Source organism: Dendrobates tinctorius, unplaced genomic scaffold (assembly GCF_039654945.1).
Source record: "Dendrobates tinctorius isolate UK_male_01 unplaced genomic scaffold, ASM3965494v1 ptg000272l, whole genome shotgun sequence".
Taxonomy (NCBI): Eukaryota; Metazoa; Chordata; class Amphibia; order Anura; family Dendrobatidae; genus Dendrobates; species Dendrobates tinctorius.
The window spans coordinates 12,088,938-12,115,934 of NW_027361939.1; the positions used below are offsets into that span (position 1 = coordinate 12,088,938).

General features: G+C 41.9%; 25 non-coding genes across 25 annotated transcripts; 17 read left to right on the top strand and 8 right to left on the bottom strand.

The window, feature by feature from the left end:
• Positions 1-617: 617 nt before the first annotated feature.
• On the top strand, positions 618-689 carry TRNAE-CUC (transfer RNA glutamic acid (anticodon CUC)). The gene has a single exon. It is a non-coding gene; the product is annotated as a tRNA-Glu (tRNA).
• A 1,596-nt stretch (positions 690-2,285) lies between these two features.
• Positions 2,286-2,358, bottom strand: TRNAM-CAU (transfer RNA methionine (anticodon CAU)). The gene has a single exon. It is a non-coding gene; the product is annotated as a tRNA-Met (tRNA).
• Positions 2,359-2,446: 88 nt separating this feature from the next.
• On the top strand, positions 2,447-2,518 carry TRNAE-UUC (transfer RNA glutamic acid (anticodon UUC)). Its single transcript has one exon. It is a non-coding gene; the product is annotated as a tRNA-Glu (tRNA).
• Positions 2,519-5,086: 2,568 nt separating this feature from the next.
• TRNAM-CAU (transfer RNA methionine (anticodon CAU)) lies at positions 5,087-5,159 on the bottom strand. The gene has a single exon. It is a non-coding gene; the product is annotated as a tRNA-Met (tRNA).
• An 88-nt stretch (positions 5,160-5,247) lies between these two features.
• TRNAE-UUC (transfer RNA glutamic acid (anticodon UUC)) lies at positions 5,248-5,319 on the top strand. Its single transcript has one exon. It is a non-coding gene; the product is annotated as a tRNA-Glu (tRNA).
• Positions 5,320-6,220: 901 nt separating this feature from the next.
• On the top strand, positions 6,221-6,292 carry TRNAE-CUC (transfer RNA glutamic acid (anticodon CUC)). The gene has a single exon. It is a non-coding gene; the product is annotated as a tRNA-Glu (tRNA).
• A 1,596-nt stretch (positions 6,293-7,888) lies between these two features.
• Positions 7,889-7,961, bottom strand: TRNAM-CAU (transfer RNA methionine (anticodon CAU)). Its single transcript has one exon. It is a non-coding gene; the product is annotated as a tRNA-Met (tRNA).
• An 88-nt stretch (positions 7,962-8,049) lies between these two features.
• On the top strand, positions 8,050-8,121 carry TRNAE-UUC (transfer RNA glutamic acid (anticodon UUC)). Its single transcript has one exon. It is a non-coding gene; the product is annotated as a tRNA-Glu (tRNA).
• An 897-nt stretch (positions 8,122-9,018) lies between these two features.
• TRNAE-CUC (transfer RNA glutamic acid (anticodon CUC)) lies at positions 9,019-9,090 on the top strand. Its single transcript has one exon. It is a non-coding gene; the product is annotated as a tRNA-Glu (tRNA).
• A 1,596-nt stretch (positions 9,091-10,686) lies between these two features.
• On the bottom strand, positions 10,687-10,759 carry TRNAM-CAU (transfer RNA methionine (anticodon CAU)). Its single transcript has one exon. It is a non-coding gene; the product is annotated as a tRNA-Met (tRNA).
• Positions 10,760-10,847: 88 nt separating this feature from the next.
• TRNAE-UUC (transfer RNA glutamic acid (anticodon UUC)) lies at positions 10,848-10,919 on the top strand. The gene has a single exon. It is a non-coding gene; the product is annotated as a tRNA-Glu (tRNA).
• Positions 10,920-11,822: 903 nt separating this feature from the next.
• Positions 11,823-11,894, top strand: TRNAE-CUC (transfer RNA glutamic acid (anticodon CUC)). Its single transcript has one exon. It is a non-coding gene; the product is annotated as a tRNA-Glu (tRNA).
• Positions 11,895-13,490: 1,596 nt separating this feature from the next.
• TRNAM-CAU (transfer RNA methionine (anticodon CAU)) lies at positions 13,491-13,563 on the bottom strand. The gene has a single exon. It is a non-coding gene; the product is annotated as a tRNA-Met (tRNA).
• Positions 13,564-13,651: 88 nt separating this feature from the next.
• Positions 13,652-13,723, top strand: TRNAE-UUC (transfer RNA glutamic acid (anticodon UUC)). Its single transcript has one exon. It is a non-coding gene; the product is annotated as a tRNA-Glu (tRNA).
• Positions 13,724-14,621: 898 nt separating this feature from the next.
• On the top strand, positions 14,622-14,693 carry TRNAE-CUC (transfer RNA glutamic acid (anticodon CUC)). The gene has a single exon. It is a non-coding gene; the product is annotated as a tRNA-Glu (tRNA).
• A 1,596-nt stretch (positions 14,694-16,289) lies between these two features.
• On the bottom strand, positions 16,290-16,362 carry TRNAM-CAU (transfer RNA methionine (anticodon CAU)). Its single transcript has one exon. It is a non-coding gene; the product is annotated as a tRNA-Met (tRNA).
• Positions 16,363-16,450: 88 nt separating this feature from the next.
• TRNAE-UUC (transfer RNA glutamic acid (anticodon UUC)) lies at positions 16,451-16,522 on the top strand. The gene has a single exon. It is a non-coding gene; the product is annotated as a tRNA-Glu (tRNA).
• A 900-nt stretch (positions 16,523-17,422) lies between these two features.
• TRNAE-CUC (transfer RNA glutamic acid (anticodon CUC)) lies at positions 17,423-17,494 on the top strand. Its single transcript has one exon. It is a non-coding gene; the product is annotated as a tRNA-Glu (tRNA).
• Positions 17,495-20,236: 2,742 nt separating this feature from the next.
• Positions 20,237-20,308, top strand: TRNAE-CUC (transfer RNA glutamic acid (anticodon CUC)). Its single transcript has one exon. It is a non-coding gene; the product is annotated as a tRNA-Glu (tRNA).
• Positions 20,309-21,904: 1,596 nt separating this feature from the next.
• On the bottom strand, positions 21,905-21,977 carry TRNAM-CAU (transfer RNA methionine (anticodon CAU)). Its single transcript has one exon. It is a non-coding gene; the product is annotated as a tRNA-Met (tRNA).
• Positions 21,978-22,065: 88 nt separating this feature from the next.
• On the top strand, positions 22,066-22,137 carry TRNAE-UUC (transfer RNA glutamic acid (anticodon UUC)). The gene has a single exon. It is a non-coding gene; the product is annotated as a tRNA-Glu (tRNA).
• Positions 22,138-23,035: 898 nt separating this feature from the next.
• TRNAE-CUC (transfer RNA glutamic acid (anticodon CUC)) lies at positions 23,036-23,107 on the top strand. The gene has a single exon. It is a non-coding gene; the product is annotated as a tRNA-Glu (tRNA).
• A 1,596-nt stretch (positions 23,108-24,703) lies between these two features.
• Positions 24,704-24,776, bottom strand: TRNAM-CAU (transfer RNA methionine (anticodon CAU)). The gene has a single exon. It is a non-coding gene; the product is annotated as a tRNA-Met (tRNA).
• An 88-nt stretch (positions 24,777-24,864) lies between these two features.
• On the top strand, positions 24,865-24,936 carry TRNAE-UUC (transfer RNA glutamic acid (anticodon UUC)). Its single transcript has one exon. It is a non-coding gene; the product is annotated as a tRNA-Glu (tRNA).
• A 900-nt stretch (positions 24,937-25,836) lies between these two features.
• TRNAE-CUC (transfer RNA glutamic acid (anticodon CUC)) lies at positions 25,837-25,908 on the top strand. Its single transcript has one exon. It is a non-coding gene; the product is annotated as a tRNA-Glu (tRNA).
• The last annotated feature ends 1,089 nt before the right edge of the window (positions 25,909-26,997 follow it).

The window sequence follows — 26,997 nt, forward strand, 5'->3', positions numbered from 1 at the left end:
GAAAGTTCTGAGTGGGTGACACAATATCCCAAGAAAAGGGGGGAGAATAGTTCCACGTGTGAGGAAAAAACCTCATGAACTTCAGATTACCAACTGACGTGCTAAGTACCATGCTCATGTGGCAACTTTTTTCTTTTGTGATGTAAAAGCTATTTAATCAGAGCAAAAACTTCTTTTTTTTTTTTTTTTTTTTAAATTTATCTTGCTGCTTAGTGTATAACTTGTCCCACGTGGAAAAGTGGATAGGACCTAGTATCCCTGGTCGACTGGTTTACTTCCTGCTATGGGAGTGACACTCCTTTGGAACTAGTACACACATTCAAAAGCTGCCCCATGCCTTGTACGTGGAAACAGTTTAGGAACTAAATTGGTTATGTTTTGGTACTGAATCGGAAAAATCTGTGGCCCTGTAGCCAAGATGGAGACAGAATCGATTGAGAAAACGAGGGACCAGTACCCCGTCTAAGAATCGAACGTTCATCTTTCAGCTTATGAGACTGATTTGCTTACAACTGTGTTAACGAGGCAAGCTGCGCAAATAGAACTGCAGAAGTTGCTTGTGCCAAGTAGAAAACTTATTTTTTTTCAGATTGTCACTGATAAGACAGCACATCTTTTCCCATATGGTCTAGCGGTTAGGATTCCTGGTTCTCACCCAGGCGGGCCGGGTTCAACTCCCGGTATGGGAATGTACTTTTCTGTACTGCCACCAACATTCAAAGACAAAGGTGTTTTTCAGACAAAAGTATTTCAGGTAGAATTTGCGTTAAGCTGTCGAAAATTCTGAACGCCATCTTTTGGTCCGTTCGTTGTGATGAACTTTGGCACAAGATTTAATTTGGTTTCATAGCTCAAATCAATCTCAACTAGCCCCTTTTACAGCAAACGTGTCAAGAGAATCAACAACCCATGTGTCCTGTCTGTCATTTGGGTTCGCAAATTCTTACTTATCAGAAACATTTTAAATCTGAAAGGGAAAGTTCTAATTTGGTGACAGAATCTCTTCAGAAAAGAGGGTACCGCTTCCCCATGTGAGGATCGAACTCACGAACTTCAGAATATGAGACTGACGCGCTCGCTACTGACGGGTGTTTTTCAGACAAAAGTATTTCAGGTAGATTTTGCGCTTAGCTGTCAAACAGCTCAAATCACTCTCATCTGCCTCTTTATACAGCAAACGGGTCAAGAGAAACAGCAACCCATGTGTCCCATCTGTCATTTGGGTTCACAAATCCTTACTTATCAGAAACGTGTTAGAACTGAAAGGGAAAGTTCTAAGTTTTTGACAAAATCTCTTCGGAAAAGAGGAGCCTGCTGCCCCGTGTGAGGATCGAACTCACGACCTTCAGATTATGAGACTGACGCGGGTGTTTTTCAGACAAAAGTATTTCAGGTAGATTTTGCGCTTAGCTGTCAATCATTCTGAACACCAGCTTTTGGTTACATTCATTGTGACGACCTTTGGCACAAGATTTAATTTTTTTTCATAGCTCAAATCACTCTCATCTGCCTCTTTATACAGCAAACGGGTCAAGAGAACCAGCATCCCATGTGTCATTTGGGTTCACAAATCCTTACTTATCAGAAACGTGTTAGAAATGAACAGGAAAGTTCTAAGTTTTTGACAAAATCTCTTCGGAAAAGAGGAGCCCGCTGGCCCGTGTGAGTATCGAACTCACGAACTTCAGAATATGAGACTGACGCGCTCGCTACTGACGGGTGTTTTTCAGACAAAAGTATTTCAGGTAGATTTTGCGCTTAGCTGTCAAACAGCTCAAATCACTCTCATCTGCCTCTTTATACAGCAAACGGATCAAGAGAAACAGCAACCCATGTGTCCCATCTGTCATTTGGGTTCACAAATCCTTACTTATCAGAAACGTGTTAGAACTGAAAGGGAAAGTTCTAAGTTTTTGACAAAATCTCTTCGGAAAAGAGGAGCCTGCTGCCCCGTGTGAGGATCGAACTTACGACCTTCAGATTATGAGACTGACGCGGGTGTTTTTCAGACAAAAGTATTTCAGGTAGATTTTGCGCTTAGCTGTCAATCATTCTGAACACCAGCTTTTGGTTACATTCATTGTGACGACCTTTGGCACAAGATTTAATTTTTTTTCATAGCTCAAATCACTCTCATCTGCCTCTTTATACAGCAAACGGGTCAAGAGAACCAGCATCCCATGTGTCATTTGGGTTCACAAATCCTTACTTATCAGAAACGTGTTAGAAATGAACAGGAAAGTTCTAAGTTTTTGACAAAATCTCTTCGGAAAAGAGGAGCCCGCTGCCCCGTGTGAGTATCGAACTCACGACCTTCAGATTATGAGACTGACGCGCTACCTACTGCGCTAACGAGGTAAGATGCACATGCCAATCTGCAGACGTTTCTTGTGCAAGCCCCCGAGCTGATTTTTTTCAATAGATACCTCAGTGTGTAGCTATCCATTCCCATATGGTCTAGCGGTTAGGATTCCTGGTTTTCACCCAGGCGGCCCGGGTTCGACTCCCGGTATGGGAACGCACCTTTTACTGTACTACTGCCAACAATCAAAGACAGAAATGTATTTTCCAGACAATAATATTTCAGGTAGATTTTGTACTTTGCAGTCAAAAATGCTGAACATCAGGGTATTTGTGGCTCTTACTGACCTTTAGCACAAGATTTCATTTTGTTTCATAGCTTAAACCATTCTCAACTACACCTTATTACTCCAAAGCGTCAAGGGACGCAACAATCCATGTGTTCTTTCTGTCACTAAGGCTCCTGTTTCCTTTCGAATCGGAAACGTTTCAGTGAGAAAGTTCTGAGTGGGTGACACAATATCCCAAGAAAAGGGGGGAGAATAGTTCCACGTGTGAGGAAAAAACCTCATGAACTTCAGATTACCAACTGACGTGCTAAGTACCATGCTCATGTGGCAACTTTTTTCTTTTGTGATGTAAAAGCTATTTAATCAGAGCAAAAACTTCTTTTTTTTTTTTTTTTTTTTTTTTAAATTTATCTTGCTGCTTAGTGTATAACTTGTCCCACGTGGAAAAGTGGATAGGACCTAGTATCCCTGGTCGACTGGTTTACTTCCTGCTATGGGAGTGACACTCCTTTGGAACTAGTACACACATTCAAAAGCTGCCCCATGCCTTGTACGTGGAAACAGTTTAGGAACTAAATTGGTTATGTTTTGGTACTGAATCGGAAAAATCTGTGGCCCTGTAGCCAAGATGGAGACAGAATCGATTGAGAAAACGAGGGACCAGTACCCCGTCTAAGAATCGAACGTTCATCTTTCAGCTTATGAGACTGATTTGCTTACAACTGTGTTAACGAGGCAAGCTGCGCAAATAGAACTGCAGAAGTTGCTTGTGCCAAGTAGAAAACTTATTTTTTTTCAGATTGTCACTGATAAGACAGCACATCTTTTCCCATATGGTCTAGCGGTTAGGATTCCTGGTTCTCACCCAGGCGGGCTGGGTTCAACTCCCGGTATGGGTATGTACTTTTCTGTACTGCCACCAACATTCAAAGACAAAGGTGTTTTTCAGACAAAAGTATTTCAGGTAAAATTTGCGTTAAGCTGTCGAAAATTCTGAACGCCATCTTTTGGTCCGTTCGTTGTGATGAACTTTGGCACAAGATTTAATTTGGTTTCATAGCTCAAATCAATCTCAACTAGCCCCTTTTACAGCAAACGTGTCAAGAGAATCAACAACCCATGTGTCCTGTCTGTCATTTGGGTTCGCAAATTCTTACTTATCAGAAACATTTTAAATCTGAAAGGGAAAGTTCTAATTTGATGACAGAATCTCTTCAGAAAAGAGGGTACCGCTTCCCCATGTGAGGATCGAACTCACGAACTTCAGAATATGAGACTGACGCGCTCGCTACTGACGGGTGTTTTTCAGACAAAAGTATTTCAGGTAGATTTTGCGCTTAGCTGTCAAACAGCTCAAATCACTCTCATCTGCCTCTTTATACAGCAAACGGGTCAAGAGAAACAGCAACCCATGTGTCCCATCTGTCATTTGGGTTCACAAATCCTTACTTATCAGAAACGTTTTAGAACTGAAAGGGAAAGTTCTAAGTTTTTGACAAAATCTCTTCGGAAAAGAGGAGCCTGCTGCCCCGTGTGAGGATCGAACTCACGACCTTCAGATTATGAGACTGACGCGGGTGTTTTTCAGACAAAAGTATTTCAGGTAGATTTTGCGCTTAGCTGTCAATCATTCTGAACACCAGCTTTTGGTTACATTCATTGTGACGACCTTTGGCACAAGATTTAATTTTTTTTCATAGCTCAAATCACTCTCATCTGCCTCTTTATACAGCAAACGGGTCAAGAGAACCAGCATCCCATGTGTCATTTGGGTTCACAAATCCTTACTTATCAGAAACGTGTTAGAAATGAACAGGAAAGTTCTAAGTTTTTGACAAAATCTCTTCGGAAAAGAGGAGCCCGCTGCCCCGTGTGAGTATCGAACTCACGAACTTCAGAATATGAGACTGACGCGCTCGCTACTGACGGGTGTTTTTCAGACAAAAGTATTTCAGGTAGATTTTGCGCTTAGCTCTCAAACAGCTCAAATCACTCTCATCTGCCTCTTTATACAGCAAACGGGTCAAGAGAAACAGCAACCCATGTGTCCCATCTGTCATTTGGGTTCACAAATCCTTACTTATCAGAAACGTGTTAGAACTGAAAGGGAAAGTTCTAAGTTTTTGACAAAATCTCTTCGGAAAAGAGGAGCCTGCTGCCCCGTGTGAGGATCGAACTTACGACCTTCAGATTATGAGACTGACGCGGGTGTTTTTCAGACAAAAGTATTTCAGGTAGATTTTGCGCTTAGCTGTCAATCATTCTGAACACCAGCTTTTGGTTACATTCATTGTGACGACCTTTGGCACAAGATTTAATTTTTTTTCATAGCTCAAATCACTCTCATCTGCCTCTTTATACAGCAAACGGGTCAAGAGAACCAGCATCCCATGTGTCATTTGGGTTCACAAATCCTTACTTATCAGAAACGTGTTAGAAATGAACAGGAAAGTTCTAAGTTTTTGACAAAATCTCTTCGGAAAAGAGGAGCCCGCTGCCCCGTGTGAGTATCGAACTCACGACCTTCAGATTATGAGACTGACGCGCTACCTACTGCGCTAACGAGGTAAGATGCACGTGCCAATCTGCAGACGTTTCTTGTGCAAGCCCCCGAGCTGATTTTTTTCAATAGATACCTCAGTGTGTAGCTATCCATTCCCATATGGTCTAGCGGTTAGGATTCCTGGTTTTCACCCAGGCGGCCCGGGTTTGACACCCGGTATGGGAACGCACCTTTCACTGTACTACTGCCAACAATCAAAGACAGAAATGTATTTTCCAAACAATAATATTTCAGGTAGATTTTGTACTTTGCAGTCAAAAATGCTGAACATCAGGGTATTTGTGGCTCTTACTGACCTTTAGCACAAGATTTCATTTTGTTTCATAGCTTAAACCATTCTCAACTACACCTTATTACTCCAAAGCGTCAAGGGACGCAACAATCCATGTGTTCTGTCTGTCACTAAGGCTCCTGTTTCCTTTCGAATCGGAAACATTTCAGTGAGAAAGTTCTGAGTGGGTGACACAATATCCCAAGAAAAGGGGGGAGAATAGTTCCACGTGTGAGGAAAAAACCTCATGAACTTCAGATTACCAACTGACGTGCTAAGTACCATGCTCATGTGGCAACTTTTTTCTTTTGTGATGTAAAAGCTATTTAATCAAAGCAAAAACTTCTTTTTTTTTTTTTTTTTTTTTTTTTAAATTTATCTTGCTGCTTAGTGTATAACTTGTCCCACGTGGAAAAGTGGATAGGACCTAGTATCCCTGGTCGACTGGTTTACTTCCTGCTATGGGAGTGACACTCCTTTGGAACTAGTACACACATTCAAAAGCTGCCCCATGCCTTGTACGTGGAAACAGTTTAGGAACTAAATTGGTTATGTTTTGGTACTGAATCGGAAAAATCTGTGGCCCTGTAGCCAAGATGGAGACAGAATCGATTGAGAAAACGAGGGACCAGTACCCCGTCTAAGAATCGAACGTTCATCTTTCAGCTTATGAGACTGATTTGCTTACAACTGTGTTAACGAGGCAAGCTGCGCAAATAGAACTGCAGAAGTTGCTTGTGCCAAGTAGAAAACTTATTTTTTTTCAGATTGTCACTGATAAGACAGCACATCTTTTCCCATATGGTCTAGCGGTTAGGATTCCTGGTTCTCACCCAGGCGGGCCGGGTTCAACTCCCGGTATGGGAATGTACTTTTCTGTACTGCCACCAACATTCAAAGACAAAGGTGTTTTTCAGACAAAAGTATTTCAGGTAAAATTTGCGTTAAGCTGTCGAAAATTCTGAACGCCATCTTTTGGTCCGTTCGTTGTGATGAACTTTGGCACAAGATTTAATTTGGTTTCATAGCTCAAATCAATCTCAACTAGCCCCTTTTACAGCAAACGTGTCAAGAGAATCAACAACCCATGTGTCCTGTCTGTCATTTGGGTTCGCAAATTCTTACTTATCAGAAACATTTTAAATCTGAAAGGGAAAGTTCTAATTTGGTGACAGAATCTCTTCAGAAAAGAGGGTACCGCTTCCCCATGTGAGGATCGAACTCACGAACTTCAGAATATGAGACTGACGCGCTCGCTACTGACGGGTGTTTTTCAGACAAAAGTATTTCAGGTAGATTTTGCGCTTAGCTGTCAAACAGCTCAAATCACTCTCATCTGCCTCTTTATACAGCAAACGGGTCAAGAGAAACAGCAACCCATGTGTCCCATCTGTCATTTGGGTTCACAAATCCTTACTTATCAGAAACGTTTTAGAACTGAAAGGGAAAGTTCTAAGTTTTTGACAAAATCTCTTCGGAAAAGAGGAGCCTGCTGCCCCGTGTGAGGATCGAACTCACGACCTTCAGATTATGAGACTGACGCGGGTGTTTTTCAGACAAAAGTATTTCAGGTAGATTTTGCGCTTAGCTGTCAATCATTCTGAACACCAGCTTTTGGTTACATTCATTGTGACGACCTTTGGCACAAGATTTAATTTTTTTTCATAGCTCAAATCACTCTCATCTGCCTCTTTATACAGCAAACGGGTCAAGAGAACCAGCATCCCATGTGTCATTTGGGTTCACAAATCCTTACTTATCAGAAACGTGTTAGAAATGAACAGGAAAGTTCTAAGTTTTTGACAAAATCTCTTCGGAAAAGAGGAGCCCGCTGGCCCGTGTGAGTATCGAACTCACGAACTTCAGAATATGAGACTGACGCGCTCGCTACTGACGGGTGTTTTTCAGACAAAAGTATTTCAGGTAGATTTTGCGCTTAGCTGTCAAACAGCTCAAATCACTCTCATCTGCCTCTTTATACAGCAAACGGGTCAAGAGAAACAGCAACCCATGTGTCCCATCTGTCATTTGGGTTCACAAATCCTTACTTATCAGAAACGTGTTAGAACTGAAAGGGAAAGTTCTAAGTTTTTGACAAAATCTTTTCGGAAAAGAGGAGCCTGCTGCCCCGTGTGAGGATCGAACTTACGACCTTCAGATTATGAGACTGACGCGGGTGTTTTTCAGACAAAAGTATTTCAGGTAGATTTTGCGCTTAGCTGTCAATCATTCTGAACACGAGCTTTTGGTTACATTCATTGTGACGACCTTTGGCACAAGATTTAATTTTTTTTCATAGCTCAAATCACTCTCATCTGCCTCTTTATACTGCAAACGGGTCAAGAGAACCAGCATCCCATGTGTCATTTGGGTTCACAAATCCTTACTTATCAGAAACGTGTTAGAAATGAACAGGAAAGTTCTAAGTTTTTGACAAAATCTCTTCGGAAAAGAGGAGCCCGCTGCCCCGTGTGAGTATCGAACTCACGACCTTCAGATTATGAGACTGACGCGCTACCTACTGCGCTAACGAGGTAAGATGCACGTGCCAATCTGCAGACGTTTCTTGTGCAAGCCCCCGAGCTGATTTTTTTCAATAGATACCTCAGTGTGTAGCTATCCATTCCCATATGGTCTAGCGGTTAGGATTCCTGGTTTTCACCCAGGCGGCCCGTGTTCGACTCCCGGTATGGGAACGCACCTCTTACTGTACTACTGCCAACAATCAAAGACAGAAATGTATTTTCCAGACAATAATATTTCAGGTAGATTTTGTACTTTGCAGTCAAAAATGCTGAACATCAGGGTATTTGTGGCTCTTACTGACCTTTAGCACAAGATTTCATTTTGTTTCATAGCTTAAACCATTCTCAACTACACCTTATTACTCCAAAGCGTCAAGGGACGCAACAATCCATGTGTTCTTTCTGTCACTAAGGCTCCTGTTTCCTTTCGAATCGGAAACGTTTCAGTGAGAAAGTTCTGAGTGGGTGACACAATATCCCAAGAAAAGGGGGGAGAATAGTTCCACGTGTGAGGAAAAATCCTCATGAACTTCAGATTACCAACTGACGTGCTAAGTACCATGCTCATGTGGCAACTTTTTTCTTTTGTGATGTAAAAGCTATTTAATCAGAGCAAAAACTTCTTTTTTTTTTTTTTTTTTTTTAAATTTATCTTGCTGCTTAGTGTATAACTTGTCCCACGTGGAAAAGTGGATAGGACCTAGTATCCCTGGTCGACTGGTTTACTTCCTGCTATGGGAGTGACACTCCTTTGGAACTAGTACACACATTCAAAAGCTGCCCCATGCCTTGTACGTGGAAACAGTTTAGGAACTAAATTGGTTATGTTTTGGTACTGAATCGGAAAAATCTGTGGCCCTGTAGCCAAGATGGAGACAGAATCGATTGAGAAAACGAGGGACCAGTACCCCGTCTAAGAATCGAACGTTCATCTTTCAGCTTATGAGACTGATTTGCTTACAACTGTGTTAACGAGGCAAGCTGCGCAAATAGAACTGCAGAAGTTGCTTGTGCCAAGTAGAAAACTTATTTTTTTTCAGATTGTCACTGATAAGACAGCACATCTTTTCCCATATGGTCTAGCGGTTAGGATTCCTGGTTCTCACCCAGGCGGGCCGGGTTCAACTCCCGGTATGGGAATGTACTTTTCTGTACTGCCACCAACATTCAAAGACAAAGGTGTTTTTCAGACAAAAGTATTTCAGGTAAAATTTGCGTTAAGCTGTCGAAAATTCTGAACGCCATCTTTTGGTCCGTTCGTTGTGATGAACTTTGGCACAAGATTTAATTTGGTTTCATAGCTCAAATCAATCTCAACTAGCCCCTTTTACAGCAAACGTGTCAAGAGAATCAACAACCCATGTGTCCTGTCTGTCATTTGGGTTCGCAAATTCTTACTTATCAGAAACATTTTAAATCTGAAAGGGAAAGTTCTAATTTGGTGACAGAATCTCTTCAGAAAAGAGGGTACCGCTTCCCCATGTGAGGATCGAACTCACGAACTTCAGAATATGAGACTGACGCGCTCGCTACTGACGGGTGTTTTTCAGACAAAAGTATTTCAGGTAGATTTTGCGCTTAGCTGTCAAACAGCTCAAATCACTCTCATCTGCCTCTTTATACAGCAAACGGGTCAAGAGAAACAGCAACCCATGTGTCCCATCTGTCATTTGGGTTCACAAATCCTTACTTATCAGAAACGTTTTAGAACTGAAAGGGAAAGTTCTAAGTTTTTGACAAAATCTCTTCGGAAAAGAGGAGCCTGCTGCCCCGTGTGAGGATCGAACTCACGACCTTCAGATTATGAGACTGACGCGGGTGTTTTTCAGACAAAAGTATTTCAGGTAGATTTTGCGCTTAGCTGTCAATCATTCTGAACACCAGCTTTTGGTTACATTCATTGTGACGACCTTTGGCACAAGATTTAATTTTTTTTCATAGCTCAAATCACTCTCATCTGCCTCTTTATACAGCAAACGGGTCAAGAGAACCAGCATCCCATGTGTCATTTGGGTTCACAAATCCTTACTTATCAGAAACGTGTTAGAAATGAACAGGAAAGTTCTAAGTTTTTGACAAAATCTCTTCGGAAAAGAGGAGCCCGCTGGCCCGTGTGAGTATCGAACTCACGAACTTCAGAATATGAGACTGACGCGCTCGCTACTGACGGGTGTTTTTCAGACAAAAGTATTTCAGGTAGATTTTGCGCTTAGCTGTCAAACAGCTCAAATCACTCTCATCTGCCTCTTTATACAGCAAACGGGTCAAGAGAAACAGCAACCCATGTGTCCCATCTGTCATTTGGGTTCACAAATCCTTACTTATCAGAAACGTGTTAGAACTGAAAGGGAAAGTTCTAAGTTTTTGACAAAATCTCTTCGGAAAAGAGGAGCCTGCTGCCCCGTGTGAGGATCGAACTTACGACCTTCAGATTATGAGACTGACGCGGGTGTTTTTCAGACAAAAGTATTTCAGGTAGATTTTGCGCTTAGCTGTCAATCATTCTGAACACGAGCTTTTGGTTACATTCATTGTGACGACCTTTGGCACAAGATTTAATTTTTTTTCATAGCTCAAATCACTCTCATCTGCCTCTTTATACAGCAAACGGGTCAAGAGAACCAGCATCCCATGTGTCATTTGGGTTCACAAATCCTTACTTATCAGAAACGTGTTAGAAATGAACAGGAAAGTTCTAAGTTTTTGACAAAATCTCTTCGGAAAAGAGGAGCCCGCTGCCCCGTGTGAGTATCGAACTCACGACCTTCAGATTATGAGACTGACGCGCTACCTACTGCGCTAACGAGGTAAGATGCACGTGCCAATCTGCAGACGTTTCTTGTGCAAGCCCCCGAGCTGATTTTTTTCAATAGATACCTCAGTGTGTAGCTATCCATTCCCATATGGTCTAGCGGTTAGGATTCCTGGTTTTCACCCAGGCGGCCCGGGTTCGACTCCCGGTATGGGAACGCACCTTTTACTGTACTACTGCCAACAATCAAAGACAGAAATGTATTTTCCAGACAATAATATTTCAGGTAGATTTTGTACTTTGCAGTCAAAAATGCTGAACATCAGGGTATTTGTGGCTCTTACTGACCTTTAGCACAAGATTTCATTTTGTTTCATAGCTTAAACCATTCTCAACTACACCTTATTACTCCAAAGCGTCAAGGGACGCAACAATCCATGTGTTCTTTCTGTCACTAAGGCTCCTGTTTCCTTTCGAATCGGAAACGTTTCAGTGAGAAAGTTCTGAGTGGGTGACACAATATCCCAAGAAAAGGGGGGAGAATAGTTCCACGTGTGAGGAAAAAACCTCATGAACTTCAGATTACCAACTGACGTGCTAAGTACCATGCTCATGTGGCAACTTTTTTCTTTTGTGATGTAAAAGCTATTTAATCAGAGCAAAAACTTCTTTTTTTTTTTTTTTTTTTTTTTTTTTAAATTTATCTTGCTGCTTAGTGTATAACTTGTCCCACGTGGAAAAGTGGATAGGACCTAGTATCCCTGGTCGACTGGTTTACTTCCTGCTATGGGAGTGACACTCCTTTGGAACTAGTACACACATTCAAAAGCTGCCCCATGCCTTGTACGTGGAAACAGTTTAGGAACTAAATTGGTTATGTTTTGGTACTGAATCGGAAAAATCTGTGGCCCTGTAGCCAAGATGGAGACAGAATCGATTGAGAAAACGAGGGACCAGTACCCCGTCTAAGAATCGAACGTTCATCTTTCAGCTTATGAGACTGATTTGCTTACAACTGTGTTAACGAGGCAAGCTGCGCAAATAGAACTGCAGAAGTTGCTTGTGCCAAGTAGAAAACTTATTTTTTTTCAGATTGTCACTGATAAGACAGCACATCTTTTCCCATATGGTCTAGCGGTTAGGATTCCTGGTTCTCACCCAGGCGGGCCGGGTTCAACTCCCGGTATGGGAATGTACTTTTCTGTACTGCCACCAACATTCAAAGACAAAGGTGTTTTTCAGACAAAAGTATTTCAGGTAGAATTTGCGTTAAGCTGTCGAAAATTCTGAACGCCATCTTTTGGTCCGTTCGTTGTGATGAACTTTGGCACAAGATTTAATTTGGTTTCATAGCTCAAATCAATCTCAACTAGCCCCTTTTACAGCAAACGTGTCAAGAGAATCAACAACCCATGTGTCCTGTCTGTCATTTGGGTTCGCAAATTCTTACTTATCAGAAACATTTTAAATCTGAAAGGGAAAGTTCTAATTTGGTGACAGAATCTCTTCAGAAAAGAGGGTACCGCTTCCCCATGTGAGGATCGAACTCACGAACTTCAGAATATGAGACTGACGCGCTCGCTACTGACGGGTGTTTTTCAGACAAAAGTATTTCAGGTAGATTTTGCGCTTAGCTGTCAAACAGCTCAAATCACTCTCATCTGCCTCTTTATACAGCAAACGGGTCAAGAGAAACAGCAACCCATGTGTCCCATCTGTCATTTGGGTTCACAAATCCTTACTTATCAGAAACGTTTTAGAACTGAAAGGGAAAGTTCTAAGTTTTTGACAAAATCTCTTCGGAAAAGAGGAGCCTGCTGCCCCGTGTGAGGATCGAACTCACGACCTTCAGATTATGAGACTGACGCGGGTGTTTTTCAGACAAAAGTATTTCAGGTAGATTTTGCGCTTAGCTGTCAATCATTCTGAACACCAGCTTTTGGTTACATTCATTGTGACGACCTTTGGCACAAGATTTAATTTTTTTTCATAGCTCAAATCACTCTCATCTGCCTCTTTATACAGCAAACGGGTCAAGAGAACCAGCATCCCATGTGTCATTTGGGTTCACAAATCCTTAATTATCAGAAACGTGTTAGAAATGAACAGGAAAGTTCTAAGTTTTTGACAAAATCTCTTCGGAAAAGAGGAGCCCGCTGGCCCGTGTGAGTATCGAACTCACGAACTTCAGAATATGAGACTGACGCGCTCGCTACTGACGGGTGTTTTTCAGACAAAAGTATTTCAGGTAGATTTTGCGCTTAGCTGTCAAACAGCTCAAATCACTCTCATCTGCCTCTTTATACAGCAAACGGGTCAAGAGAAACAGCAACCCATGTGTCCCATCTGTCATTTGGGTTCACAAATCCTTACTTATCAGAAACGTGTTAGAACTGAAAGGGAAAGTTCTAAGTTTTTGACAAAATCTTTTCGGAAAAGAGGAGCCTGCTGCCCCGTGTGAGGATCGAACTTACGACCTTCAGATTATGAGACTGACGCGGGTGTTTTTCAGACAAAAGTATTTCAGGTAGATTTTGCGCTTAGCTGTCAATCATTCTGAACACGAGCTTTTGGTTACATTCATTGTGACGACCTTTGGCACAAGATTTAATTTTTTTTCATAGCTCAAATCACTCTCATCTGCCTCTTTATACTGCAAACGGGTCAAGAGAACCAGCATCCCATGTGTCATTTGGGTTCACAAATCCTTACTTATCAGAAACGTGTTAGAAATGAACAGGAAAGTTCTAAGTTTTTGACAAAATCTCTTCGGAAAAGAGGAGCCCGCTGCCCCGTGTGAGTATCGAACTCACGACCTTCAGATTATGAGACTGACGCGCTACCTACTGCGCTAACGAGGTAAGATGCACGTGCCAATCTGCAGACGTTTCTTGTGCAAGCCCCCGAGCTGATTTTTTTCAATAGATACCTCAGTGTGTAGCTATCCATTCCCATATGGTCTAGCGGTTAGGATTCCTGGTTTTCACCCAGGCGGCCCGTGTTCGACTCCCGGTATGGGAACGCACCTCTTACTGTACTACTGCCAACAATCAAAGACAGAAATGTATTTTCCAGACAATAATATTTCAGGTAGATTTTGTACTTTGCAGTCAAAAATGCTGAACATCAGGGTATTTGTGGCTCTTACTGACCTTTAGCACAAGATTTCATTTTGTTTCATAGCTTAAACCATTCTCAACTACACCTTATTACTCCAAAGCGTCAAGGGACGCAACAATCCATGTGTTCTTTCTGTCACTAAGGCTCCTGTTTCCTTTCGAATCGGAAACGTTTCAGTGAGAAAGTTCTGAGTGGGTGACACAATATCCCAAGAAAAGGGGGGAGAATAGTTCCACGTGTGAGGAAAAATCCTCATGAACTTCAGATTACCAACTGACGTGCTAAGTACCATGCTCATGTGGCAACTTTTTTCTTTTGTGATGTAAAAGCTATTTAATCAGAGCAAAAACTTCTTTTTTTTTTTTTTTTTTTTTTAAATTTATATTGCTGCTTAGTGTATAACTTGTCCCACGTGGAAAAGTGGATAGGACCTAGTATCCCTGGTCGACTGGTTTACTTCCTGCTATGGGAGTGACACTCCTTTGGAACTAGTACACACATTCAAAAGCTGCCCCATGCCTTGTACGTGGAAACAGTTTAGGAACTAAATTGGTTATGTTTTGGTACTGAATCGGAAAAATCTGTGGCCCTGTAGCCAAGATGGAGACAGAATCGATTGAGAAAACGAGGGACCAGTACCCCGTCTAAGAATCGAACGTTCATCTTTCAGCTTATGAGACTGATTTGCTTACAACTGTGTTAACGAGGCAAGCTGCGCAAATAGAACTGCAGAAGTTGCTTGTGCCAAGTAGAAAACTTATTTTTTTTCAGATTGTCACTGATAAGACAGCACATCTTTTCCCATATGGTCTAGCGGTTAGGATTCCTGGTTCTCACCCAGGCGGGCCGGGTTCAACTCCCGGTATGGGAATGTACTTTTCTGTACTGCCACCAACATTCAAAGACAAAGGTGTTTTTCAGACAAAAGTATTTCAGGTAAAATTTGCGTTAAGCTGTCGAAAATTCTGAACGCCATCTTTTGGTCCGTTCGTTGTGATGAACTTTGGCACAAGATTTAATTTGGTTTCATAGCTCAAATCAATCTCAACTAGCCCCTTTTACAGCAAACGTGTCAAGAGAATCAACAACCCATGTGTCCTGTCTGTCATTTGGGTTCGCAAATTCTTACTTATCAGAAACATTTTAAATCTGAAAGGGAAAGTTCTAATTTGGTGACAGAATCTCTTCAGAAAAGAGGGTACCGCTTCCCCATGTGAGGATCGAACTCACGAACTTCAGAATATGAGACTGACGCGCTCGCTACTGACGGGTGTTTTTCAGACAAAAGTATTTCAGGTAGATTTTGCGCTTAGCTGTCAAACAGCTCAAATCACTCTCATCTGCCTCTTTATACAGCAAACGGGTCAAGAGAAACAGCAACCCATGTGTCCCATCTGTCATTTGGGTTCACAAATCCTTACTTATCAGAAACGTTTTAGAACTGAAAGGGAAAGTTCTAAGTTTTTGACAAAATCTCTTCGGAAAAGAGGAGCCTGCTGCCCCGTGTGAGGATCGAACTCACGACCTTCAGATTATGAGACTGACGCGGGTGTTTTTCAGACAAAAGTATTTCAGGTAGATTTTGCGCTTAGCTGTCAATCATTCTGAACACCAGCTTTTGGTTACATTCATTGTGACGACCTTTGGCACAAGATTTAATTTTTTTTCATAGCTCAAATCACTCTCATCTGCCTCTTTATACAGCAAACGGGTCAAGAGAACCAGCATCCCATGTGTCATTTGGGTTCACAAATCCTTACTTATCAGAAACGTGTTAGAAATGAACAGGAAAGTTTTAAGTTTTTGACAAAATCTCTTCGGAAAAGAGGAGCCCGCTGGCCCGTGTGAGTATCGAACTCACGAACTTCAGAATATGAGACTGACGCGCTCGCTACTGACGGGTGTTTTTCAGACAAAAGTATTTCAGGTAGATTTTGCGCTTAGCTGTCAAACAGCTCAAATCACTCTCATCTGCCTCTTTATACAGCAAACGGGTCAAGAGAAACAGCAACCCATGTGTCCCATCTGTCATTTGGGTTCACAAATCCTTACTTATCAGAAACGTGTTAGAACTGAAAGGGAAAGTTCTAAGTTTTTGACAAAATCTCTTCGGAAAAGAGGAGCCTGCTGCCCCGTGTGAGGATCGAACTTACGACCTTCAGATTATGAGACTGACGCGGGTGTTTTTCAGACAAAAGTATTTCAGGTAGATTTTGCGCTTAGCTGTCAATCATTCTGAACACGAGCTTTTGGTTACATTCATTGTGACGACCTTTGGCACAAGATTTAATTTTTTTTCATAGCTCAAATCACTCTCATCTGCCTCTTTATACAGCAAACGGGTCAAGAGAACCAGCATCCCATGTGTCATTTGGGTTCACAAATCCTTACTTATCAGAAACGTGTTAGAAATGAACAGGAAAGTTCTAAGTTTTTGACAAAATCTCTTCGGAAAAGAGGAGCCCGCTGCCCCGTGTGAGTATCGAACTCACGACCTTCAGATTATGAGACTGACGCGCTACCTACTGCGCTAACGAGGTAAGATGCACGTGCCAATCTGCAGACGTTTCTTGTGCAAGCCCCCGAGCTGATTTTTTTCAATAGATACCTCAGTGTGTAGCTATCCATTCCCATATGGTCTAGCGGTTAGGATTCCTGGTTTTCACCCAGGCGGCCCGGGTTCGACTCCCGGTATGGGAACGCACCTTTTACTGTACTACTGCCAACAATCAAAGACAGAAATGTATTTTCCAGACAATAATATTTCAGGTAGATTTTGTACTTTGCAGTCAAAAATGCTGAACATCAGGGTATTTGTGGCTCTTACTGACCTTTAGCACAAGATTTCATTTTGTTTCATAGCTTAAACCATTCTCAACTACACCTTATTACTCCAAAGCGTCAAGGGACGCAACAATCCATGTGTTCTTTCTGTCACTAAGGCTCCTGTTTCCTTTCGAATCGGAAACGTTTCAGTGAGAAAGTTCTGAGTGGGTGACACAATATCCCAAGAAAAGGGGGGAGAATAGTTCCACGTGTGAGGAAAAAACCTCATGAACTTCAGATTACCAACTGACGTGCTAAGTACCATGCTCATGTGGCAACTTTTTTCTTTTGTGATGTAAAAGCTATTTAATCAGAGCAAAAACTTCTTTTTTTTTTTTTTTTTTTTTTTTAAATTTATCTTGCTGCTTAGTGTATAACTTGTCCCACGTGGAAAAGTGGATAGGACCTAGTATCCCTGGTCGACTGGTTTACTTCCTGCTATGGGAGTGACACTCCTTTGGAACTAGTACACACATTCAAAAGCTGCCCCATGCCTTGTACGTGGAAACAGTTTAGGAACTAAATTGGTTATGTTTTGGTACTGAATCGGAAAAATCTGTGGCCCTGTAGCCAAGATGGAGACAGAATCGATTGAGAAAACGAGGGACCAGTACCCCGTCTAAGAATCGAACGTTCATCTTTCAGCTTATGAGACTGATTTGCTTACAACTGTGTTAACGAGGCAAGCTGCGCAAATAGAACTGCAGAAGTTGCTTGTGCCAAGTAGAAAACTTATTTTTTTTCAGATTGTCACTGATAAGACAGCACATCTTTTCCCATATGGTCTAGCGGTTAGGATTCCTGGTTCTCACCCAGGCGGGCCGGGTTCAACTCCCGGTATGGGAATGTACTTTTCTGTACTGCCACCAACATTCAAAGACAAAGGTGTTTTTCAGACAAAAGTATTTCAGGTAGAATTTGCGTTAAGCTGTCGAAAATTCTGAACGCCATCTTTTGGTCCGTTCGTTGTGATGAACTTTGGCACAAGATTTAATTTGGTTTCATAGCTCAAATCAATCTCAACTAGCCCCTTTTACAGCAAACGTGTCAAGAGAATCAACAACCCATGTGTCCTGTCTGTCATTTGGGTTCGCAAATTCTTACTTATCAGAAACATTTTAAATCTGAAAGGGAAAGTTCTAATTTGGTGACAGAATCTCTTCAGAAAAGAGGGTACCGCTTCCCCATGTGAGGATCGAACTCACGAACTTCAGAATATGAGACTGACGCGCTCGCTACTGACGGGTGTTTTTCAGACAAAAGTATTTCAGGTAGATTTTGCGCTTAGCTGTCAAACAGCTCAAATCACTCTCATCTGCCTCTTTATACAGCAAACGGGTCAAGAGAAACAGCAACCCATGTGTCCCATCTGTCATTTGGGTTCACAAATCCTTACTTATCAGAAACGTGTTAGAACTGAAAGGGAAAGTTCTAAGTTTTTGACAAAATCTCTTCGGAAAAGAGGAGCCTGCTGCCCCGTGTGAGGATCGAACTCACGACCTTCAGATTATGAGACTGACGCGGGTGTTTTTCAGACAAAAGTATTTCAGGTAGATTTTGCGCTTAGCTGTCAATCATTCTGAACACCAGCTTTTGGTTACATTCATTGTGACGACCTTTGGCACAAGATTTAATTTTTTTTCATAGCTCAAATCATTCTCATCTGCCTCTTTATACAGCAAACGGGTCAAGAGAACCAGCATCCCATGTGTCATTTGGGTTCACAAATCCTTACTTATCAGAAACGTGTTAGAAATGAACAGGAAAGTTCTAAGTTTTTGACAAAATCTCTTCGGAAAAGAGGAGCCCGCTGGCCCGTGTGAGTATCGAACTCAGGAACTTCAGAATATGAGACTGACGCGCTCGCTACTGACGGGTGTTTTTCAGACAAAAGTATTTCAGGTAGATTTTGCGCTTAGCTGTCAAACAGCTCAAATCACTCTCATCTGCCTCTTTATACAGCAAACGGGTCAAGAGAAACAGCAACCCATGTGTCCCATCTGTCATTTGGGTTCACAAATCCTTACTTATCAGAAACGTGTTAGAACTGAAAGGGAAAGTTCTAAGTTTTTGACAAAATCTCTTCGGAAAAGAGGAGCCTGCTGCCCCGTGTGAGGATCGAACTTACGACCTTCAGATTATGAGACTGACGCGGGTGTTTTTCAGACAAAAGTATTTCAGGTAGATTTTGCGCTTAGCTGTCAATCATTCTGAACACGAGCTTTTGGTTACATTCATTGTGACGACCTTTGGCACAAGATTTAATTTTTTTTCATAGCTCAAATCACTCTCATCTGCCTCTTTATACAGCAAACGGGTCAAGAGAACCAGCATCCCATGTGTCATTTGGGTTCACAAATCCTTACTTATCAGAAACGTGTTAGAAATGAACAGGAAAGTTCTAAGTTTTTGACAAAATCTCTTCGGAAAAGAGGAGCCCGCTGCCCCGTGTGAGTATCGAACTCACGACCTTCAGATTATGAGACTGACGCGCTACCTACTGCACTACCTACTGCGCTAACGAGGTAAGATGCACGTGCCAATCTGCAGACGTTTCTTGTGCAAGCCCCCGAGCTGATTTTTTTCAATAGATACCTCAGTGTGTAGCTATCCATTCCCATATGGTCTAGCGGTTAGGATTCCCGGTTTTCACCCAGGCGGCCCGCGTTCGACTCCCGGTATGGGAACGCACCTTTTACTGTACTACTGCCAACAATCAAAGACAGAAATGTATTTTCCAGACAATAATATTTCAGGTAGATTTTGTACTTTGCAGTCAAAAATGCTGAACATCAGGGTATTTGTGGCTCTTACTGACCTTTAGCACAAGATTTCATTTTGTTTCATAGCTTAAACCATTCTCAACTACACCTTATTACTCCAAAGCGTCAAGGGACGCAACAATCCATGTGTTCTGTCTGTCACTAAGGCTCCTGTTTCCTTTCGAATCGGAAATGTTTCAGTGAGAAAGTTCTGAGTGGGTGACACAATATCCCAAGAAAAGGGGGGAGAATAGTTCCACGTGTGAGGAAAAAACCTCATGAACTTCAGATTACCAACTGACGTGCTAAGTACCATGCTCATGTGGCAACTTTTTTCTTTTGTGATGTAAAAGCTATTTAATCAGAGCAAAAACTTCTTTTTTTTTTTTTTTTTTTTTTTTTAAATTTATCTTGCTGCTTAGTGTATAACTTGTCCCACGTGGAAAAGTGGATAGGACCTAGTATCCCTGGTCGACTGGTTTACTTCCTGCTATGGGAGTGACACTCCTTTGGAACTAGTACACACATTCAAAAGCTGCCCCATGCCTTGTACGTGGAAACAGTTTAGGAACTAAATTGGTTATGTTTTGGTACTGAATCGGAAAAATCTGTGGCCCTGTAGCCAAGATGGAGACAGAATCGATTGAGAAAACGAGGGACCAGTACCCCGTCTAAGAATCGAACGTTCATCTTTCAGCTTATGAGACTGATTTGCTTACAACTGTGTTAACGAGGCAAGCTGCGCAAATAGAACTGCAGAAGTTGCTTGTGCCAAGTAGAAAACTTATTTTTTTTCAGATTGTCACTGATAAGACAGCACATCTTTTCCCATATGGTCTAGCGGTTAGGATTCCTGGTTCTCACCCAGGCGGGCCGGGTTCAACTCCCGGTATGGGAATGTACTTTTCTGTACTGCCACCAACATTCAAAGACAAAGGTGTTTTTCAGACAAAAGTATTTCAGGTAGAATTTGCGTTAAGCTGTCGAAAATTCTGAACGCCATCTTTTGGTCCGTTCGTTGTGATGAACTTTGGCACAAGATTTAATTTGGTTTCATAGCTCAAATCAATCTCAACTAGCCCCTTTTACAGCAAACGTGTCAAGAGAATCAACAACCCATGTGTCCTGTCTGTCATTTGGGTTCGCAAATTCTTACTTATCAGAAACATTTTAAATCTGAAAGGGAAAGTTCTAATTTGGTGACAGAATCTCTTCAGAAAAGAGGGTACCGCTTCCCCATGTGAGGATCGAACTCACGAACTTCAGAATATGAGACTGACGCGCTCGCTACTGACGGGTGTTTTTCAGACAAAAGTATTTCAGGTAGATTTTGCGCTTAGCTGTCAAACAGCTCAAATCACTCTCATCTGCCTCTTTATACAGCAAACGGGTCAAGAGAAACAGCAACCCATGTGTCCCATCTGTCATTTGGGTTCACAAATCCTTACTTATCAGAAACGTTTTAGAACTGAAAGGGAAAGTTCTAAGTTTTTGACAAAATCTCTTCGGAAAAGAGGAGCCTGCTGCCCCGTGTGAGGATCGAACTCACGACCTTCAGATTATGAGACTGACGCGGGTGTTTTTCAGACAAAAGTATTTCAGGTAGATTTTGCGCTTAGCTGTCAATCATTCTGAACACCAGCTTTTGGTTACATTCATTGTGACGACCTTTGGCACAAGATTTAATTTTTTTTCATAGCTCAAATCACTCTCATCTGCCTCTTTATACAGCAAACGGGTCAAGAGAACCAGCATCCCATGTGTCATTTGGGTTCACAAATCCTTAATTATCAGAAACGTGTTAGAAATGAACAGGAAAGTTCTAAGTTTTTGACAAAATCTCTTCGGAAAAGAGGAGCCCGCTGGCCCGTGTGAGTATCGAACTCACGAACTTCAGAATATGAGACTGACGCGCTCGCTACTGACGGGTGTTTTTCAGACAAAAGTATTTCAGGTAGATTTTGCGCTTAGCTGTCAAACAGCTCAAATCACTCTCATCTGCCTCTTTATACAGCAAACGGGTCAAGAGAAACAGCAACCCATGTGTCCCATCTGTCATTTGGGTTCACAAATCCTTACTTATCAGAAACGTGTTAGAACTGAAAGGGAAAGTTCTAAGTTTTTGACAAAATCTTTTCGGAAAAGAGGAGCCTGCTGCCCCGTGTGAGGATCGAACTTACGACCTTCAGATTATGAGACTGACGCGGGTGTTTTTCAGACAAAAGTATTTCAGGTAGATTTTGCGCTTAGCTGTCAATCATTCTGAACACGAGCTTTTGGTTACATTCATTGTGACGACCTTTGGCACAAGATTTAATTTTTTTTCATAGCTCAAATCACTCTCATCTGCCTCTTTATACTGCAAACGGGTCAAGAGAACCAGCATCCCATGTGTCATTTGGGTTCACAAATCCTTACTTATCAGAAACGTGTTAGAAATGAACAGGAAAGTTCTAAGTTTTTGACAAAATCTCTTCGGAAAAGAGGAGCCCGCTGCCCCGTGTGAGTATCGAACTCACGACCTTCAGATTATGAGACTGACGCGCTACCTACTGCGCTAACGAGGTAAGATGCACGTGCCAATCTGCAGACGTTTCTTGTGCAAGCCCCCGAGCTGATTTTTTTCAATAGATACCTCAGTGTGTAGCTATCCATTCCCATATGGTCTAGCGGTTAGGATTCCTGGTTTTCACCCAGGCGGCCCGTGTTCGACTCCCGGTATGGGAACGCACCTCTTACTGTACTACTGCCAACAATCAAAGACAGAAATGTATTTTCCAGACAATAATATTTCAGGTAGATTTTGTACTTTGCAGTCAAAAATGCTGAACATCAGGGTATTTGTGGCTCTTACTGACCTTTAGCACAAGATTTCATTTTGTTTCATAGCTTAAACCATTCTCAACTACACCTTATTACTCCAAAGCGTCAAGGGACGCAACAATCCATGTGTTCTTTCTGTCACTAAGGCTCCTGTTTCCTTTCGAATCGGAAACGTTTCAGTGAGAAAGTTCTGAGTGGGTGACACAATATCCCAAGAAAAGGGGGGAGAATAGTTCCACGTGTGAGGAAAAAACCTCATGAACTTCAGATTACCAACTGACGTGCTAAGTACCATGCTCATGTGGCAACTTTTTTCTTTTGTGATGTAAAAGCTATTTAATCAGAGCAAAAACTTCTTTTTTTTTTTTTTTTTTTTTTAAATTTATCTTGCTGCTTAGTGTATAACTTGTCCCACGTGGAAAAGTGGATAGGACCTAGTATCCCTGGTCGACTGGTTTACTTCCTGCTATGGGAGTGACACTCCTTTGGAACTAGTACACACATTCAAAAGCTGCCCCATGCCTTGTACGTGGAAACAGTTTAGGAACTAAATTGGTTATGTTTTGGTACTGAATCGGAAAAATCTGTGGCCCTGTAGCCAAGATGGAGACAGAATCGATTGAGAAAACGAGGGACCAGTACCCCGTCTAAGAATCGAACGTTCATCTTTCAGCTTATGAGACTGATTTGCTTACAACTGTGTTAACGAGGCAAGCTGCGCAAATAGAACTGCAGAAGTTGCTTGTGCCAAGTAGAAAACTTATTTTTTTTCAGATTGTCACTGATAAGACAGCACATCTTTTCCCATATGGTCTAGCGGTTAGGATTCCTGGTTCTCACCCAGGCGGGCCGGGTTCAACTCCCGGTATGGGAATGTACTTTTCTGTACTGCCACCAACATTCAAAGACAAAGGTGTTTTTCAGACAAAAGTATTTCAGGTAAAATTTGCGTTAAGCTGTCGAAAATTCTGAACGCCATCTTTTGGTCCGTTCGTTGTGATGAACTTTGGCACAAGATTTAATTTGGTTTCATAGCTCAAATCAATCTCAACTAGCCCCTTTTACAGCAAACGTGTCAAGAGAATCAACAACCCATGTGTCCTGTCTGTCATTTGGGTTCGCAAATTCTTACTTATCAGAAACATTTTAAATCTGAAAGGGAAAGTTCTAATTTGGTGACAGAATCTCTTCAGAAAAGAGGGTACCGCTTCCCCATGTGAGGATCGAACTCACGAACTTCAGAATATGAGACTGACGCGCTCGCTACTGACGGGTGTTTTTCAGACAAAAGTATTTCAGGTAGATTTTGCGCTTAGCTGTCAAACAGCTCAAATCACTCTCATCTGCCTCTTTATACAGCAAACGGGTCAAGAGAAACAGCAACCCATGTGTCCCATCTGTCATTTGGGTTCACAAATCCTTACTTATCAGAAACGTTTTAGAACTGAAAGGGAAAGTTCTAAGTTTTTGACAAAATCTCTTCGGAAAAGAGGAGCCTGCTGCCCCGTGTGAGGATCGAACTCACGACCTTCAGATTATGAGACTGACGCGGGTGTTTTTCAGACAAAAGTATTTCAGGTAGATTTTGCGCTTAGCTGTCAATCATTCTGAACACCAGCTTTTGGTTACATTCATTGTGACGACCTTTGGCACAAGATTTAATTTTTTTTCATAGCTCAAATCACTCTCATCTGCCTCTTTATACAGCAAACGGGTCAAGAGAACCAGCATCCCATGTGTCATTTGGGTTCACAAATCCTTACTTATCAGAAACGTGTTAGAAATGAACAGGAAAGTTTTAAGTTTTTGACAAAATCTCTTCGGAAAAGAGGAGCCCGCTGGCCCGTGTGAGTATCGAACTCACGAACTTCAGAATATGAGACTGACGCGCTCGCTACTGACGGGTGTTTTTCAGACAAAAGTATTTCAGGTAGATTTTGCGCTTAGCTGTCAAACAGCTCAAATCACTCTCATCTGCCTCTTTATACAGCAAACGGGTCAAGAGAAACAGCAACCCATGTGTCCCATCTGTCATTTGGGTTCACAAATCCTTACTTATCAGAAACGTGTTAGAACTGAAAGGGAAAGTTCTAAGTTTTTGACAAAATCTCTTCGGAAAAGAGGAGCCTGCTGCCCCGTGTGAGGATCGAACTTACGACCTTCAGATTATGAGACTGACGCGGGTGTTTTTCAGACAAAAGTATTTCAGGTAGATTTTGCGCTTAGCTGTCAATCATTCTGAACACGAGCTTTTGGTTACATTCATTGTGACGACCTTTGGCACAAGATTTAATTTTTTTTCATAGCTCAAATCACTCTCATCTGCCTCTTTATACAGCAAACGGGTCAAGAGAACCAGCATCCCATGTGTCATTTGGGTTCACAAATCCTTACTTATCAGAAACGTGTTAGAAATGAACAGGAAAGTTCTAAGTTTTTGACAAAATCTCTTCGGAAAAGAGGAGCCCGCTGCCCCGTGTGAGTATCGAACTCACGACCTTCAGATTATGAGACTGACGCGCTACCTACTGCGCTAACGAGGTAAGATGCACGTGCCAATCTGCAGACGTTTCTTGTGCAAGCCCCCGAGCTGATTTTTTTCAATAGATACCTCAGTGTGTAGCTATCCATTCCCATATGGTCTAGCGGTTAGGATTCCTGGTTTTCACCCAGGCGGCCCGGGTTCGACTCCCGGTATGGGAACGCACCTTTTACTGTACTACTGCCAACAATCAAAGACAGAAATGTATTTTCCAGACAATAATATTTCAGGTAGATTTTGTACTTTGCAGTCAAAAATGCTGAACATCAGGGTATTTGTGGCTCTTACTGACCTTTAGCACAAGATTTCATTTTGTTTCATAGCTTAAACCATTCTCAACTACACCTTATTACTCCAAAGCGTCAAGGGACGCAACAATCCATGTGTTCTTTCTGTCACTAAGGCTCCTGTTTCCTTTCGAATCGGAAACGTTTCAGTGAGAAAGTTCTGAGTGGGTGACACAATATCCCAAGAAAAGGGGGGAGAATAGTTCCACGTGTGAGGAAAAAACCTCATGAACTTCAGATTACCAACTGACGTGCTAAGTACCATGCTCATGTGGCAACTTTTTTCTTTTGTGATGTAAAAGCTATTTAATCAGAGCAAAAACTTCTTTTTTTTTTTTTTTTTTTTTTTTAAATTTATCTTGCTGCTTAGTGTATAACTTGTCCCACGTGGAAAAGTGGATAGGACCTAGTATCCCTGGTCGACTGGTTTACTTCCTGCTATGGGAGTGACACTCCTTTGGAACTAGTACACACATTCAAAAGCTGCCCCATGCCTTGTACGTGGAAACAGTTTAGGAACTAAATTGGTTATGTTTTGGTACTGAATCGGAAAAATCTGTGGCCCTGTAGCCAAGATGGAGACAGAATCGATTGAGAAAACGAGGGACCAGTACCCCGTCTAAGAATCGAACGTTCATCTTTCAGCTTATGAGACTGATTTGCTTACAACTGTGTTAACGAGGCAAGCTGCGCAAATAGAACTGCAGAAGTTGCTTGTGCCAAGTAGAAAACTTATTTTTTTTCAGATTGTCACTGATAAGACAGCACATCTTTTCCCATATGGTCTAGCGGTTAGGATTCCTGGTTCTCACCCAGGCGGGCCGGGTTCAACTCCCGGTATGGGAATGTACTTTTCTGTACTGCCACCAACATTCAAAGACAAAGGTGTTTTTCAGACAAAAGTATTTCAGGTAGAATTTGCGTTAAGCTGTCGAAAATTCTGAACGCCATCTTTTGGTCCGTTCGTTGTGATGAACTTTGGCACAAGATTTAATTTGGTTTCATAGCTCAAATCAATCTCAACTAGCCCCTTTTACAGCAAACGTGTCAAGAGAATCAACAACCCATGTGTCCTGTCTGTCATTTGGGTTCGCAAATTCTTACTTATCAGAAACATTTTAAATCTGAAAGGGAAAGTTCTAATTTGGTGACAGAATCTCTTCAGAAAAGAGGGTACCGCTTCCCCATGTGAGGATCGAACTCACGAACTTCAGAATATGAGACTGACGCGCTCGCTACTGACGGGTGTTTTTCAGACAAAAGTATTTCAGGTAGATTTTGCGCTTAGCTGTCAAACAGCTCAAATCACTCTCATCTGCCTCTTTATACAGCAAACGGGTCAAGAGAAACAGCAACCCATGTGTCCCATCTGTCATTTGGGTTCACAAATCCTTACTTATCAGAAACGTGTTAGAACTGAAAGGGAAAGTTCTAAGTTTTTGACAAAATCTCTTCGGAAAAGAGGAGCCTGCTGCCCCGTGTGAGGATCGAACTCACGACCTTCAGATTATGAGACTGACGCGGGTGTTTTTCAGACAAAAGTATTTCAGGTAGATTTTGCGCTTAGCTGTCAATCATTCTGAACACCAGCTTTTGGTTACATTCATTGTGACGACCTTTGGCACAAGATTTAATTTTTTTTCATAGCTCAAATCATTCTCATCTGCCTCTTTATACAGCAAACGGGTCAAGAGAACCAGCATCCCATGTGTCATTTGGGTTCACAAATCCTTACTTATCAGAAACGTGTTAGAAATGAACAGGAAAGTTCTAAGTTTTTGACAAAATCTCTTCGGAAAAGAGGAGCCCGCTGGCCCGTGTGAGTATCGAACTCAGGAACTTCAGAATATGAGACTGACGCGCTCGCTACTGACGGGTGTTTTTCAGACAAAAGTATTTCAGGTAGATTTTGCGCTTAGCTGTCAAACAGCTCAA